The sequence below is a fragment of the Glycine soja genome, chromosome 1 (assembly GCF_004193775.1).
Source record: "Glycine soja cultivar W05 chromosome 1, ASM419377v2, whole genome shotgun sequence".
In the NCBI taxonomy this organism is placed as follows: Eukaryota; Viridiplantae; Streptophyta; class Magnoliopsida; order Fabales; family Fabaceae; genus Glycine; species Glycine soja.
This window is the reverse complement of record NC_041002.1, coordinates 24,584,813-24,602,676: the sequence shown is the minus strand read 5'-3', so window position 1 is coordinate 24,602,676 and position 17,864 is coordinate 24,584,813. Positions and strand designations below refer to the sequence as shown.

Here is a 17,864-nt window from a genome sequence, read left to right as displayed (position 1 = left end):
ATATATATATATATATATATATATATATATATATAGATTTATTAAACTGAAGTATAATAATAATAAGCTCTTAGCTTGTTACAAATAAAATTGACCAAACATATACAAAACCAGCCTACCAAACCCAAGAACTCAACAATGCATGCAGAAGCAAAATCGAACAGAGCCAATCCAAGCCAAGCAGCAGCAAAACATGGTGAACACATGTCTAAAAAAAATTAGCCACAGTGGATACATGGTTCCAAACAACCTCTTCAAGTGGTGGAATTGATTCAACTGAAGCACTAGGGATGGATTAGACCAGAATAGGGCCACTAACCATCTCTCTATAAGTGCTGCTAGAAGTGAATCTTTCCTTCACTGCCACCAGGGCAAGACATGACAGATTCCATTGATTCACTCATGGGGGCTTCTACAGTGGCAAATTTATAGAAGAAAGCCAATCTGAGCGATCAGAGAATGGAAAACCATCTGGACAGTTACACTCTCCAACAATAGCTACGATATACAACACACCTATTCACATCCTTAGTTCATATTTTTACTAAATGATGAGGTAGAAAAAACCAAGTTCTGAACCAATTGAGACATATATACGAAAAAGAACTCATACACACTTGCACAAATAAAAAGAACCAAAAATCCACAACAACAACCTTATCTCTGTAGTCGTCAACACTAATGGGTGAGTTATGCATAACCATTTTCTTTTCCTTTTTTCTTTCTTCAATTACCATCAAAGTATCGTTCCGGGTTTTGATTTTTTTTGTGTGTGTTTTGAATAGGAAGAGAACAAACCAGAGGAAAACAAAGTGGAGGAGAAAAAAGCAGAGAAAGAAGAAAAGAAAGAAGAAGAGAAAAAATCAGAGGAATCAGAAGATGACAAGAAATTCAAGGAGGAATCTGTGCCGCCAGAAATCATGTAAGGCACAACCTTTGCAATGCATGGACACTTTAAGCACGATTTCTGGCATCTTTTAAGTTAGGGACTATTTTGCAACACTTATGCAAAAGATAGAGACTATTTTGAATTTTTTCATTAAGTTAGGGACTAATATGCAACAGGGGTACAAAGTCAGGGACTAAATTGCCTATTTACTCATTTTGTTATCATCAAATGACGTTGCATGCCACATAATCCTTTAGTGCCACGTTGGATAGTCCACGTGACACTAAAATTGACTTCACTAACGGTGTTACTTTAAAATTTAACGGAATGACTATTTTGAAACACTTATGCAAAGATAGGGACTATTTTGAATTTAATATTAAGTTAGGGACTAATATGCAAAATGGGTACAATCTCAGGGACTAAATTGCCTATTCACTCAGACAAGAAATGTCAAGGACAAAGTTTCGTAAATAATGAAACAATTCCTGATGACACTGATGAAGATGATGAATATATTTTTAGACAAAAATTATTCTCATCAATAGATAAGGAAAATTCAGATACAAATAGTATTGAAGATTTACTTGAGAAGATTTATTTACATGAATTTTACAAAAAAGAAATCAACTTTAAAAATACATTAGAAATTAAGTCCAAGATTGATGAAACAGAATCATTAGTTTCGTTTCCTGAATCTTATAAAGGCCTGATGGCTGATGCTTTTGGTACCAGTTCAAATTTTACCCCACAATTTGATTATAGTACAGAAGATTACCAAATGGGGTTCCTTCCTCGTGAAAAAATTACCACTCCTGTAGACCTAGCTCTAGGAGATAACATAAAATCCAAAGGGAAAAGGCTACCAATTGAACCAACATTCAATATGCCATTTCTTCTATTACACATAGGAAGTGTTGACCCTCAACTACTTCCAAATTATAAGAGATTATAGGGTGAACCATGAGAATCATGTATCCACCAACCAAGACATGATAGCAAGAGTTGAAACATATCTAGGAGTTATAGCTAGAGCTTGCTAGGAATCATTTAAACAAACTTTCCTAGAACAAATAAAAACAAATCTAGTAGACCCTGGTCTAAACATCTACAATTTTTGTAGCTTAATACAGCGAATCTTTACAGTCCAATCTGTAAATGATGGAAGTACCATTAGACAAAAGATTTATCTAGGTAACCTAGAAAGGCTTTTTATAAGTTACTTTGGTAAAATAAAAGAATTTACCCAAGATTACCTAATGTATGACTCTATAGAAGGAGGATTTACTGATAAATCTTCAGGAGAAAAATTAATTCCTAAAACTCCCTGGTAAATTAGGACAAAAAATTAGAGATAGTTGGAATGATGACCAAATTGACCCAGTCATGAACAATCTAACTGTTAGAATCCAACACATAATGAAAGTGATGGAAGATACATGTACCAACATAGCCATTAACAAACAAATAAAAATGGCTGATTCAAAGATTAGGAAAGAAATTAGGAGGAAAAGGCCTCAGTACATACCTCTCAATAGACAACCCTCTAGGAAAAAGAATTCAACTCGTAGGTATTCAATTAGAACCTCTAATTCTAGAAAACCTACTCTTAACAAAGAAAGGCATGTTAGAAAACTTAGAGATAACAAAACATATACAAAGCAACTAGAATGCTATGCTTGCCATCAACCAGAACATTACTCCAGAGATTGTCCGGAAAAAACCAATTTGTTTACAAGAGAAGTAGAATTGATAAAAAGTTGTAGGATGAATCTCATTCTCATAGATGAGATAGTCTCTACTAACTCGAAAATATATTTAATAATCAGTTGGTCTGACTATACTTCTAAAGAAAAAGAAGTTAACAAAGATTATAAAGTATTAAATGAATTCACTAGAAATGAACTAATTTCTATCCAGTGGACGATAAATATAACCATTATGGAGAAATCCTTGATGATTTGGGATACAACCTTATGTTCAAAATCGAATTAAATGACTGTGAACATGAGATACAATTTCACATAGGACACAATCATAAAGAATGTCATTTTTGTAAAAGATATCCCCATAAAATGTTAAGAGTTCATTGTAGTTTATGCTACAAGAATTTTTACAAAACTTGCGTACAAACAGCTTTGAAAACTGATTTTCCTAATTTTAAGAAGGAAAATGATTCAGGAAATAAAATTATGAATAATAGGATTTCCACTTTGGGAACCAGATTAAACCAAATAGAAAAAATGGTAGACTTTCTCTACAAATTTTTTTAGAAAAACAGAGCCCAAAATTTTATTGAAGAACAAACAAGTGGGGTTATGGCACTACAAAACAAAGATTGCATTCCCATAATTTGCAATAAAAAGAATAATAAAAGCCTACATATTTTGGTTAAAATAAATTTTCCTAAAATAAACAATTTTGATCAAACTGAAGTAATCTTGCAAGCTTTGGTAGATATTGGTTGTTCATTTACTTCCATATGCAAAAGTGTTGTACCCCAACATAATTGTTTTAGAGGTAACGTAATAACCAAAACTAGAACCATGTATGAAGACATAATAACTAATGATACAGAAACTAGAAATTTCACTATTCAATTACCTACAAATTGTGACATTTTTGGCAACAAAATCTTTATAAATAAAGCAGATGTAGTAGATTTGCAACTAGCTAAAGAAAAAATGATTTTAGGACTTAATTTTATCGTACATGATAATAGGTTAGTCACTATTACAAAAGATTATTTATTAATCTTTACAAACACACAAATGTCACCCATAATAGATGAACTCACATCAAAGTTACGAATAAAGCATGGTGATGCCCCCACCAATACTAACACCAATACCAGTAACCAATGTTCCTGTGACATACCTAGTAGTTGTAAAATAAAAGGATCACAAAATCATGGTAAGATAAGCACTTTAGAAACACCCAATGATTCTTACCAAGAAAATATTTTAGATAGCATAAAAATAGAAACTGATCTACAATATGAATTATCCATAGCAGAATCTAGCTACAATTCCATCAAAATCAACAAAAAACATGTTATATGCAAATTAGAAATTATAAACCTAAACCTGATAATCAAAACCAAAGATATTCAGTATGGGAATTTCGAACAAGAGAAATGTAAAAATCACATAAAAGCCCTTTTAGACTTAAAGGTTATAGAATCCAATACTAGTCCTCACATCTCCAAGAAAATCCTTGGTTTTTTAGACAAAATGGAAGATATAAAAATCATAAGAGCTTTTCTAGGCTTGCTTAATTATGCAAGAAATTTTATTGATATAAAATTGGTTTAGAAAATAAAAGAAATGGTTAATAATTTGTCATATTTATTTCTCCCATTAGATTCTGACTGCCTAGTCATAGAATGTGATGGTTGTGAGCAAGGATGGAGAGCCATCCTAAAGAAAAAAAATATGAAAAAAATTCATGATGAAGAAATCTATTACGAAGTAAATGTTGTGATAAAGGCCTTAGAAGGATTTAAACTCTTTCTGGTCAATAAAAGCGAGATCACCATAAGAACTGATTGCGAAGCAATAGTAGCCAACAAATAAATATAGATAAAAAAACCTCACAAAAGATGGTTTTTATTCCAAGAATATGTTTATCACGATGGAATAAAAATAAATTTTGAACACATAAAAGGAGCTAAGAATGTTGCTGCTGATATTCTTTCTCGTTTTGCAAGGATACAATAAGATGAAGCCCTCTAAAGTCTCCTACCAAAACATAAAAATAAAATGAAGTTTGGGAATCAAGAATTTTCGATACTTACAAATGAGTTTCAATACCCTGGTAAAGAAGTCATCAATGATAAATTCAATTGTCTTATTGATAATATTTGGAATATTCCAAAATACAAACAATAATGAGCAATTCATCTGTTCTGTAAAAAAGGGCATAATTTGTGCCTTATACAATTTTTGTATGATAGATAACCAAGGAGTTCGTCTCCTTATGAAAGTCTCTCCTTCTAGAAAAGGTTATACAACTTTTGTATTGTTATCAGGACCCCATAAAGGTGTTTACACCAATTTTAAAGACCTTTGCTTAGCAAAGGAGGGTATTCGAAGCTCAATCTACAAAGGATTTTATTCAAGGGAAGAAGCAGAAAAAGCCCTTGAATTAAATAACACTAGCATTAATAAAATCAAGAATGCCCTTGAGCTAGAAACCACAACCATAGTCATAAATGCTGACCAAACCAAAACCTCCCCCAAAACCTACAAAGAATCGGTTAGCCCAAATGTCCCCAGACCAACAAATAGCTTGAACCTAGATAATTTTAAGAAAATACAAAAATTAATGTTTAGGGTACACAACAACCAAACCCAGATTTCAGGCCTTTATATAGATGTGCATGCCTATTTTAACCAAAAATTTGTATGCACCATATATTTGGCAAACTTTTTGTTTTTGTTTTTAGAATAAAAAAATCTATCAAACAATCTCACTCAAATCCTTAAGATTTTGTTAGACTCTTTTTTTCTCCATTGGTTTTTCTACTAGAAAATATAGATTTAACATCACTAGGTTAACATCGGTTTTTGACAAAACCGATGTTAACATAAACACGATGGCATAATTGTAAATAACATGTATTCATTCACATCGATTTTCTAAAGAACCAATGCTAATGAACTAATGTTAACATCGGTTTTCTAGTTAGTTAACATCGGTTTTTGAAAAAGCGATCTTAACTAATTAACATTAAGATTAGTTTTTTTATCGATGTTAATGTCAGTTCATTAACATCGATTTTTTAGAAAACCAATGTTAATGTATGATAAGTTAATGTCAATTCATTAACATTGATTTTTTAGAAAAGTGATGTTAACGTTAACATCACTTGGTTAACATCGGTTTCCAATTAAAAACCGATGTTGAACTTAAATTTAAAAATATCATAATACAAGCCGTATTTTCCTTGCACTCTCTTCTTCTTTGACTCAGCTCTATCTTCGTGGCTCTACCTCTTCTCTGTCTCAGCTTCGTCTTCATGGCTTTGCTCTCTTTGCAACCTTATTGCTATCGTGCCCTCGCCATTGTAAGTAGGTATTTTTCTGCTTATTTTTCGCGATTGTGTCTCTCTGTGCATCTTTTTGTGTTGAATACCATGGTTGAGTTTGGCTCACCTCACATGGATGAGTTTTTGTCAAGTGCCATGGCATTGCCTCAACTATGGTGGCCGCAAAGTTCTTGGCTAGACCTTGCATGACTGAGTTTTGATAATTACATTTAGCAGGTTGTTGTAGTAGCAATGTTTGTGCAACGATATGTTTAGGCTTTTTTTGCTCGGACTTTATCAGAGTTTAAATCACTGCTTTAGTTATGTGTGTGTATGTTTCTCATCTCTCTGTTTGCATAACATTAACAACCCCTCACTCACTCTTTTTTATTTCACAGGTTATTCCTTGCGCCATTTACATGACACCAAAGTTGATCAAAGGTTTCAATCTATCAAGAATATTGTCTATATCCATCTATCTACATCTCTTTTCTCTTGCTCTTGTTTTTCCTTTCTCTTGCTTCATCAAAATATGCATGTTGCAGATGAAAAACAATTCCAATCAAAAACAATGTCGTGGGTTTCGCTTCCAGAGGTTTTAGTATCCTTGCTTGTGTCACCACTGCTGGAACCTCCTTAATCATCAGGTTTGTTCCCACATTTACTTGCAAACAACATGCTCTGCTCCTTAATATATAGTTAGTTATATTTCAGGAGATAATGCTAGCTAGCTAGCATTGATATCATTGGTGTAATTGAAAAATAAAGAGAGAGAGTATTCACTAATTTTGTGGAACATAAACAAAAAGTATGAATGTTGGTGGTTGGAAAATTTATATAGTGAAATGCAAAAATTGAAAGGTTATAGTATGCCATGGTTATCATGAAGGACATGTGACCAATCCTACTGAGTTGGAATAAGGTTTTGGTTTTTGTATAATTTGAATGTTTTGATGATAAACTACACAACTTAAGTTAATTATTAGATTGAGAAGTTTAATTGTGTATAACCATAAGTTATTATAGTGGAAAGTCTTGCCCTGGCTCATCCATTGGCTCTAAATCTCTTGCTCAAATCATTGTGATTCTTTCCTTAGTGATTGAATTTACCATCCATTGGCTCTATGTACCATGTTGATGCCCTTGTCAACAAGCATTTCTCAGAACATGTATTTCACTGTCATTAATTTTTTTTCCAATTAAAGTGTTCACTGTCATTAAATTATGTTAATTAACAATGTTAGATAGGGAGTTGTGGGACCAGTAAAACCTTCATATAGGCCGGATCATGATGTCGATGATCCCCTATATCTGATGACATTGAACATCCCATGAATTTTTCTAAAGCCGTTGTAGGTTATGTGGGATGCTACCATGTTTGGGGTTTTTAATGACAACTTCCCCTTGTACATAAAGCATGAAGATCTATCTGTAATAATACATAGTGGTTAATGTCTCAGCATCTCTATTATACAATTGCGGATTCTGTAAGTCACTTTACATTATTGTTTATTACCTAATTGTTTTAAATTCATACATAATTTACTTTATTTTAACAACAATAGGCATATGATTGAGACAAGTATGCAAGCGGGATGTGTACCTAGGAGCCTACTTGAATGGATAAGTTAAACTGAACAAATGAATTTAAATAGTGTATAATAACTTATATTGTTCTCCACTGCAGTGCACATTGGCAAATGGTCATTATTTTGCCTAAGGAAAATGTTGTCATCTAGTTTTGTTCGTTACACAATAAGTCTAACAACTACCTAAAAAGAATTATTAACAAATCAGTTGTACTTTCCAATATATTTACATTAGCATTAGTTAGGAACACCAATATTTTAATTGTACAATATGCATCCATGTTTGTATTGAACAGTGATTTGAAAGGATTTGACAATACTCCACAAAGTAAATTTAAGACTACTGTTAGGTGGATTGTTGTTAAAAGTAAGTCATTTAAACAATGCTTCTAATTATATTTTATTAGTGTGTAGACTAATTTGTACTTAAAATTGAATATTTAAATTTTATAATGTATTTAGTGTAATAGACAAAAAGGAAGCACTGAGTGTGGATATTACATCATGCGTCGAATGTTAACTATAATCTTAAGAAGTTTCAATAATAATTGGGAAATAGTAATTGTTTGATTCAAACCTATTTCATTTTGTTATAATTGGTATTATATATTATTAACTTATGTTTTATTATATCATGTAGCATTTCAATGATGCTACACCATTGAAACCAGAGAGATTGAAGGCTCTTTGCATACAGTGGGCAAGCTACTATTTGAAAGTTAAAAAATAAATAATTAGTGTTTAAGTAATTTTGAAATTGTAGTTTAGTTAATTTACATTTTTTACAATTCATGTAATGTATGCACATTAAATATTCTCTTAATTCATAGTAAATATTCAATTTTTATGGAATTTCTACTAAAAACTGCCTAAAAATAGACTGAAAATTATCTGTTATGATTCTGCTTTTAAATTTACAGGTTAATTTAAGGTAATTAAAAAATATAAAAAAATATAAAAAAAAATATAAAAAAACATTGGCTTTTAGTAAAAACCAATGTTGATGTTTACAAATAAAAACCGATGTTGAATTGTAAAAATCGATGTTGGTTGTCAAATAGCAATATCAATTTTTAGTAAAAAAACGATGTTGGGAGTACAAATCAACATCGGTCTATTCTAAAAACTAATTAATTAATCAAATTACCATTTAACATAAGCCCTGAATTTTCTGCACCCATCCATTCATCTCTTAGCTTGGCTCATCTTGGGTCTCATCATTTGATCCTCATTATCTTTTCTTTGGAGTGCAGCCTGTAAGGCCTCAACTTGAGCCTTCAATTCAGCAACCTCCCCTACTGAAGCTTCATTAGTACAACTGAAATGTAAACTAGTACATAATTTGACAATATATAGCAGCTTGAGATCTCAATCCAAATATGCGTCATTTCCCCTCGATGCCTCCCACAACATCTTTTTCTCTCTTGGATAGATTTGTTTTCTTTTACCTTTCTGTGAGAAATTTAATTTTCTTGTGTTATGCTAAGTTGAACATTTGTTTGAATTTATTATAATTAGACTTTCAAGTCGTGCAATGCTCTCAGTTTTTTTTTTGTAAATTATATATATCATTTTATATTTATTTGTTTGTTTATATATAATTTAATTGTCTATTAAGTTATTATATTTTTTAAAGTTATCTCTTTTAATTCATATAGTTACTAATTTAAAAGAAAAATATATGTATAGTTCAGAAAAATATATTAAGAATCTCAAAGTACAAGCTACTCTGATTTGAATACAGTGTCATACAAGACCATATCAAAGAAAATAAAGAAAAGATACGAGATTGTATTATTTGTCTTGGTCGTACACCAAGTTGACGATTGAAACAAAGAAAACCTTGTGAACATTTCAATCATTCGAAAAACAACTAATTGTTGCTTGAGTTTCATGACCATCTTAAGTTTAATTTGGTCACCTTGTTCGTATGTTATTTTATCAACTTTGGACTAATATATTTCTTCCAGCTAACATAATCAATATGCATAAAGTGTCAATCTTTATTTTTTAAGCCAGTTGACAAACCTATTAAGGTTCTCTAATGATCGACCTCCATTGGTTATGTTTTTCATAACTTTGTCCTTCAACTCCAGAAAACTTGAATTTATGTTCTCATCATTAAAGAGTTGGTCTACTTTCCTTTTTAACTCCATGCGTGACACGAGTCCATTTTTATCTTTGTCAACTCCCAGCCCAACCTTCAACTCATCACAAATATATGCTTTGTTATAAAGTTGGTCTCCAAAATATGGCCAGCACAGTAAAGGAACCCCATTAGACAAACCTTCCATGGTAGAATTCCAACCACAATGGGTAAGAAAACAAGCTATGGCAGGGTGGTTTAGCACCTTCTGTTGAGGAGCCCAACCAACAATCTTACCTTTACTTCCCAAGAATTCATTAGGGTATACCCTCTTATTGTCTTGACGCACAACCCAAAGAAAAGGTCTATTGGTGAGGTCAATTCCAGGAGCTAGTTCATTGAATTGGTTTTGATCAAAATGAGTGAAACTACCAAAGGCAACATACAAGACAGAACCATGAGGTTGTTGGTCGAGCCAACTCATACAAGAGAGATCTTCTTCCCAGTATTGTCTGATTGATTTTGCAGTTGCAATTGTGTCACCATAACTTCTCAACAATGGACCAATTGGCACAAGCTTAGGAATAGAGGATAATGGCCCAGGTTCAAGTTCATTTGTGGTGTTGCAAAGCCACCATTTCGTCAGATTTAGACTTCGTGTACACTCAATCAAATATTTAATTACTATCTTACCGTTTATTGTGTCGCCCATATTCCACTAAAAAAAGTCTCGTGGGTCCATCTCAGGTATACCTTGTGATATGTGAATTGTCTTTTTCGTGGTTAGTGTTAGTCCTATAATGTAAAACAAAATTAAATAAATATCAATATATAACAAATTTATTGAGAAGATATAAGGTTGCCTCATAGTTGGAAAAGGATGAAAGGAGAAGTCATAAATTCAAATCCTCTAATTGATATTTTTAATAAAACTAATAAATTAATATATACTAATAAAAAATAAATATTTATTGAGATTTATTATGCTTCTCTCTTGGGTTTCAATGGCAATAAAATTTGCTTGCTTCCTTAATCAACTGAGTAATAAGTGAGCTTTAAAAAGTAAAGACTTGTGTGGATAAACTTCTGGTTAAACATTTATAAGATGAAGAAAAAATTATAAAAAAGATGCAATACACTTTTAGATAAACTAAAATTAGTTTATGTATAAATTAATAATAAGATTTTGGAGAAACTAATAATATGATAAGGTTTCTACAATTAGTTTATTCAAAAGCTATAATTTTAACTTATAGGAAAAAATATTTTAGGATTAATTATTCATTTAGTCCCTATAGTTTTCAAACTTATTTTTCTTAGTTCTTATATTTAATAAGTGAATTTTTTAGTTCCTGAAGTTTAATAAGTAAATTTTAAAGTCTCTGAAGTTTACATTTTAATTCCCAAAAGGTTTCTTCCGTTAAATTTTTTAACTTCGTTAGTTAATGAATTTTAACAGCAAGGACCTTTTGAAAATTAAAATATAAACTTCAAAGATTAAAAAAATTCACTTATTAACTATATGAACTAAAATTAATAAGTTTGAAAACTATAAAAACTTAATAGGTAATTAAACCAATACTTTATTTGTTATTCTTCTTTTCTATACAATAAGTATTTATAACAAAATACAAAAATATGTATTCGATTCCTAATAAATATGAAATTTTTTTATTCATTTCTTAATAAATATTTTCTTTGGATTGAGTTTCTAATAAGACAAAAAATTTATTTTTATCTTTTGACACTTTTTTAAATTCATAATTATTTAACAAATTTTATATTTATTTTCTGATATATTTTTCATTTGTTATTAATCATTTTCAAATTTATTAATAATAAATAAATAAAATTTTAAAAATAAATACAAAAAATATTTATTAACAATCACAAACATATTTTATTCATAACAAAATTTGTCCCCATAGAGCCCAAATAAAATCAAGCAAGTTCAAATATATAGGAAAATATATGATATTCTTACCACCATCAGAATCTATGATCCCATCATCGATAAGCTTAGGGATGTTGTATAGAAGGCCAAATAAAGCTGCTGGTGAAGCCCACAACAGGGCTCCTTTGATTCCCAGTTTACTCCCAACATCCAAAGCCCATCCCATGCAGAAATCTGCAACACTTAAGCTGATTTTGTTGTCACCATTCAAATGAACATCCTCTATGAGCTTCTCAAGCATAGTTGGCATGGTGTTTTGCATAGCATCACATAACTTGCCTGCATCGTTTTGGTCATCATCAGGTTCTAAACCATCGGGGATAGAAACCAACTTTAGAAGGGATTCGTCAAGACTATCTTGTTGCTCGCCCATGGAAGCTACCACTCGCTTGTGGTCAAAGTCCGTGTTCACAAAAATGACTTTGCAACCATGCTCAACCAACTTTTGTGAGAGGGTCATCAAGGGATTGACATGCCCTTGAGCTGGATATGGTAAAACTAGCACAGTTGGAATGCTCATGTTGTATATAGATTTCTTTTGATTAACAGACTCTACTCTTTAATTGGCTTACACATAGTTTGCAAATTCACGGCTATCAGAGTATGAATTTGTTTATACATATACTGATATGAAAGTAAATAATGTTTGAGTTAGCTATCTGTCATGATGATGTAGTTATGGTGGAAATGTTTATTAGTTGGTGTTTGTAACAAATTGCTATATAATGCGTTAACTTAATTGCCAATTGTCTATGTGTGTGTGTCTTATGTCCAATATTTTATCATACGTGTTTACTGAATTTTTAAATTAGAAATTGCTCAGCTCATCTGAGTATCAGATAAAGGGATAACATATCCTTCTTCATGTTGTTCAGAGCTCTGTCTTTTCATTATTTGTTGCTGGGGAACAGATTGTTTTATACCTGTTAATATGGTATATGTTTGGACTAATAAAGGGGAGAGAGCAAGGGACTGAGATCCTTGTCTGATAGACAGTTAACTGTAATGTAACATATGGGTGAAAAAATAAAAGGAGATTAAGGGCAGTTAGTTTGGGAAATTGTTGATTGATTGAAAGTTTGGGGAGAGTCCATGTCTCTAAAATATCTAGAATAGGAGGGTAGTGTGTCTGCTATTCTGCATTACTATCTTGTACCACATGTCCTCATTTCTAATCTTGTGTCCCATTGATACAAACCCAGAGATAGAGGTTCCTGCTAATAGACTTTCGGTTTTTCTTTCCATATTCTAATTCAGTCCAATTATGGATGTGGTTCCAGAGGCTAGTAAACTCTGTTTCATGAAAATTTTCATTTTGGATCTTAAATTATACATCAAAGAGAATTCGTATTGACTATTATGCATGTTGACTTTTAGAAGATATTAAATGTTTGTAACTGAAACTCTGCTTGGAACTAATGTTGGATGTATATTTCTTGTTGTAACTTGAGGTAACCCTAGAGTCTATTATTGGTGGATTTCAAGTTTCTGGCTTTGATTGCATGCACTTTGCAATTATATGTGCAGGTTGGTACCACTTCATCAATAGTTGTTGATCCTCTGCTTGCATTGGGAAAAATTGCCAAGGTAATATATTGTATTGAATTGATGATATAATACATGCTAGTATAGTCACTGATTCATTTTATTGAGGATATTAAACCAAATGTTTATTTTTTTAAAATAGAAAAACATGTGACTCATAAGGAATTAGGAATGTAGCTAGATAGTTAAATCCAGAAATGACAAAGCAGTATGTTAGGAACACAAGGAGATAATGATACTTGTGAATTGATATTGGATGGATTCTTTTTACCTCCAAAATGAATGTTTAACATCTTATGTTCTTTTACCCTTTGAATTTCTGCATATTCTTTACCTTCCTATTTTTAAACAATGTCCCTCCCCCCCCCCCCCCCCCTCTCTTGTCTTTGTTGTAGTGGATGGAGAGCTATACATGTGGGGAAATAAAAGAACACAAGCGGGCAGCTTGGACTAGGAAAAAGTAAGAACTAAACCTTGTATTAGCATTTAATGGTCCTAACAATTTTTTTCCTGAGCCTGGACATATTATTATGTATATACCTTTTTCATACTGGATACTCGTAGTAGTCAGAGATGCTATAAAGCTGTTCAAAGAATAAAAAAGACATGTTTGAAGAATGTATATACCTAGCTTTCAATTTTGTAAAAAAAAAAAAAAAAACATTCACATCGGTTCTGAGGTGACTGATGTAGAATGAAAACCATTTTAAGACGATCACGTGCCGAAGACCGTCTTAGAATGCAATGCATTCTACATCGGTTCTTAGGCAACCGATGTAGAATGTTCAGCATTCTAAGATGGTCTTCCACAACTGTCGTAGAAAATCTTTCATTTTTTACGACACCTCTTACAACAACGGTTGTAAACCGATGTAGAAAAACTTATTTAACCGATGTAGAAAGCCTACTTTGTAGTAGTGGATGTGTTCATAGTCATCTATTATTATACAACAACAACAACAACAACAACAACGCCTTATCCCACTAGGTGGGGTCGGCTACATGGATCAACTTTCGCCATAATGTTCTATCAAGTACCATACTTCTATCCAGACCATTAATTTCGAGATCCTTTTTTATAACCTCTCTTATAGTCTTTTTGGGTCTTCCTCTGCCTCGAATTGTTTGTCTTCTCTCCATCTGGTCTACTCTCCTCACTACAGAGTCTACCGGTCTTCTCTCTACATGCCCAAACCACCTAAGTCTATTTTCCACCATCTTCTCTACAATAGGCGCTACTCCAACCCTCTCTCTAATAGCTTCGTTTCTAATTTTATCCTGTCGGGTCTTACCACACATCCACCGCAACATCCTCATCTCCGCTACACCTACTTTATTCTCATGTTGGCTCTTGACCGCCCAACATTCTGTTCCGTACAAAATCGCCGGTCTTACCGCAGTCCGATAAAACTTTCCCTTTAGCTTGATCGGTACCTTTGCATCACATAACACCCCCGATGCTTTTCTCCATTTCATCCATCCTGCTTGAATGCGATGATTCACATCCCCTTCAATTTCCCCATCATCCTGTATTACAGACCCAAGATATTTAAACCGTGTGACTTGAGGGATAATATGGTCTCCTATTTTCACCTCTGAGTTAGAAACCCTCCTTCTTTTGTTGAACTTACATTCCATATACTCCGATTTGCTTCTGCTTAGGCGAAAGCCATGTGTTTCTAGAGCTCGTCTCCAAGTTTCCAACCTCTCATTCAACTCCTCCCTCGACTCTCCAAGGAGGACTATGTCATCTGCAAAGAGCATGCATCTCGGCGCTATCTCTTGGATTTGTTCCGTGAGGACATCCAGAATTAAGGTAAAAAGGTAGGGGCTAAGGGTTGACCCTTGATGTAAACCAATTGTGATGGGAAAATCGTCTGACTCTCCACCCTGTGTCCTAACACTAGTCGATACCCTATCATACATATCTTGGATAGCTCGAATATATGCAACCCTAACCCCTTTCTTCTCTAGAGCTTTCCACAAAATCTCTCTAGGCACTCTATCATACGCTTTCTCCAAGTCAATAAAAATCAAGTGCAAGTCTTGTTGGGCCATGCGATATTGCTCCATCACCCGCCGTAATAAATAAATCGCTTCCATGGTCGACCTTCCTGGCATGAAACCAAATTGATTCTCAGTAACTTGAGTCTCCTTTCTTAATCTCCGTTCAATCACTCTTTCCCATAATTTCATGGTATGACTCATGAGCTTGATTCCCCTATAATTTGCACAATTTTGTATATCCCCCTTGTTCTTATAGATTGGCACTAACGTGCTTCTCCTCCATTCCTCCGGCATACGTTTTGACCTCATAATTTCGTTAAAGAGTTCGGTAAGCCACTCAAGACCTCTATCTCCAAGAGTTTTCCACACTTCAATAGGTATGTTGTCTGGCCCCACCGCCTTACCATTACTCATTCTTTTCAACGCTTCCTTTACTTCCTGTTTCTGAATCCGACGATAGTACTTATAGTTCCGGTCCTCTTCTCTTGTGTCTAGACTGCTAGAGTCATATCCATATCCCTCATTAAATAAGTTGTGGAAATACGCCTTCCACCTTTCCTTGATATCTTTTTCATGCACTAAGACTTTGCCTTCTTCATCCTTAACACACTTTACTTGATCCAAATCTCTAGTCTTCCTCTCTCTACCCTTAGCAAGCCTATATATAGATCTTTCTCCGTCCCTGGTTCCTAGAGCTTGGTATAGTCCGTCAAAAGCTTGGGCTCTTGCCTCACTCACCGCCTTTTTGGTTTCATTTCTAGCTATCTTATACTTATCCCAAGTTTCAGAATTTCTACACCTAGACCACTCCTTGAAACACTCCTTTTTTACTCTAACTTTGCTCTGAACATTTTCATTCCACCACCACGATTCTTTACCCCTAGGTCCAAAACCTCTAGATTCACCCAACGTCTCTTTAGCCACTTTAATAATCTCTTGGGACATCTTGTTCCACATATCATTTGCACTTCCTTGTGATTGTCCACACCAACCCTCCCATATCTTTTGTTGGAAGATTCCTTGTTTCTCACCCTTCAAGTGCCACCATTTGATCCTTGGTGCTACCAGAGGACCTCTTCTCTTTGCCCTATCTCTAATTCTTACATCCATAACCAAAACTCTATGTTGGGTAGTCAAGCTCTCTCCTGGGATAACTTTACAGTTCAAGCAATACTTCCTATCAGACTTCCTGATAAGGAAGAAATCTATCTGAGAACATGTCCCTCCACTTTTGTAAGTGATAAGATGTTCCTCTCTTTTCTTAAACCATGTATTGGCTATAGAAAGATCCAAAGCCTCCGAAAACTCCAAGATGGATTTACCCTCCCCATTCATCTCCCCTAGGCCAAAACCCCCATGCACCCCCTCAAAACCTCTAGCCACGCTACCTACATGTCCATTGAGATCCCCTCCTAGGAAAACTTTCTCTCCTTGGGGTATATCCTGAAGTACCCCTTCTAGATCCTCCCAAAATTTTACCTTAAAGTGTTCTGCTAACCCAACCTGAGGTGCGTACCCACTAATAACATTAAAGGTGTCCTGTCCCACTACCAATTTTAAGACTATGATACGATCTCCTACTCTTCTTACATCCACGACATCCTTCTTCCACTCCTTGTCCACAATAATCCCTACCCCATTTCTTGATCTGATTTTTCCCGTATACCACAGCTTAAATCCCGAGTTGTCTAATTCTTTCGCTTTTTCACCTGTCGACTTAGTTTCTTGTAGGCACATAAAATTGATCTTCCTCCTCACCATAACATCCACTATTTCCATAGATTTTCCAGTAAGTGTGCCTATATTCCATGTACCAAAGCGAATCCTCCTGTCATGAACTAGCTTCTTTACCCACACCCGTTCACGAAAATGTGGGAACCCTTGCTTACTTTTCACTACATCCGGGCGGCGATGCAGCGGCCCTTGCTCTTTTGACACTGTACTCGAGCCATACAGCGCGTTGCTTCCGGGCAACGACCTAGCATTCACATTATTACGTAATTGATCCATGTCATAGAGATTCGACAAAGTTTAACGTTGGCTGTCGAAAGCCTAACACAACCCTCTCCTTTTATCCGGGCTTGGGACCGGCTAGGAATAGCAAAGCTACCCTAGGCAGGATTTCATCTATTATTATATCTAAGAAAATTAATAAATTTAGTAATATACCTCATTATGATTTTAGTCTATGCATCTAAGAAAAATTTAAATAAGTTTTTGAAGTAGTTCAGAGTCTCATTTAACTTAACTATTTTTTTTACATTTTACTTCCAAAATAACTTATATACTTGTATGTTTTAAACATATTTTTAGTTCTTATAAATATTGATAAATTTATTTGGCTTTTTATTTTAAATTGTTGCTTTTTAGTTTGTTATTTTTTAAAATATGTCACAATTAAATTTATATAATAATTCTGCCAACTAGAGTTAACGATATCGAACTTTTTGAGGTCAAAAACCGTTGTAAAATATGAATTATAAATTACAATTTGACTTTTGTTTGATTCACAATAATTTGGATGACAAGACAACACTATTAGGAAATAAAGTTTTAATATCAATTTTTTTTTTTACTTTTAACATCGATTTTTATCGAATGTTGAAACTATTGGCGTTAACATTATCAATGTTAACATCAATTTTTATAAAATCGATGTTAACATGCACTACACATAAGTTTTTAAGAAAATTAATGTCGTATAATAAGCAATAAACAAAAAATGTAAAATATGCAAAAAATAAATTGATTTTTCTAAAAACCAA

The 17,864-nt window shown here is 33.4% G+C and overlaps 1 pseudogene; it reads right to left on the bottom strand.

The window, feature by feature from the left end:
- Positions 1–9,510: 9,510 nt before the first annotated feature.
- LOC114404874 lies at positions 9,511–12,105 on the bottom strand (annotated as a pseudogene).
- Positions 12,106–17,864: the final 5,759 nt, after the last annotated feature.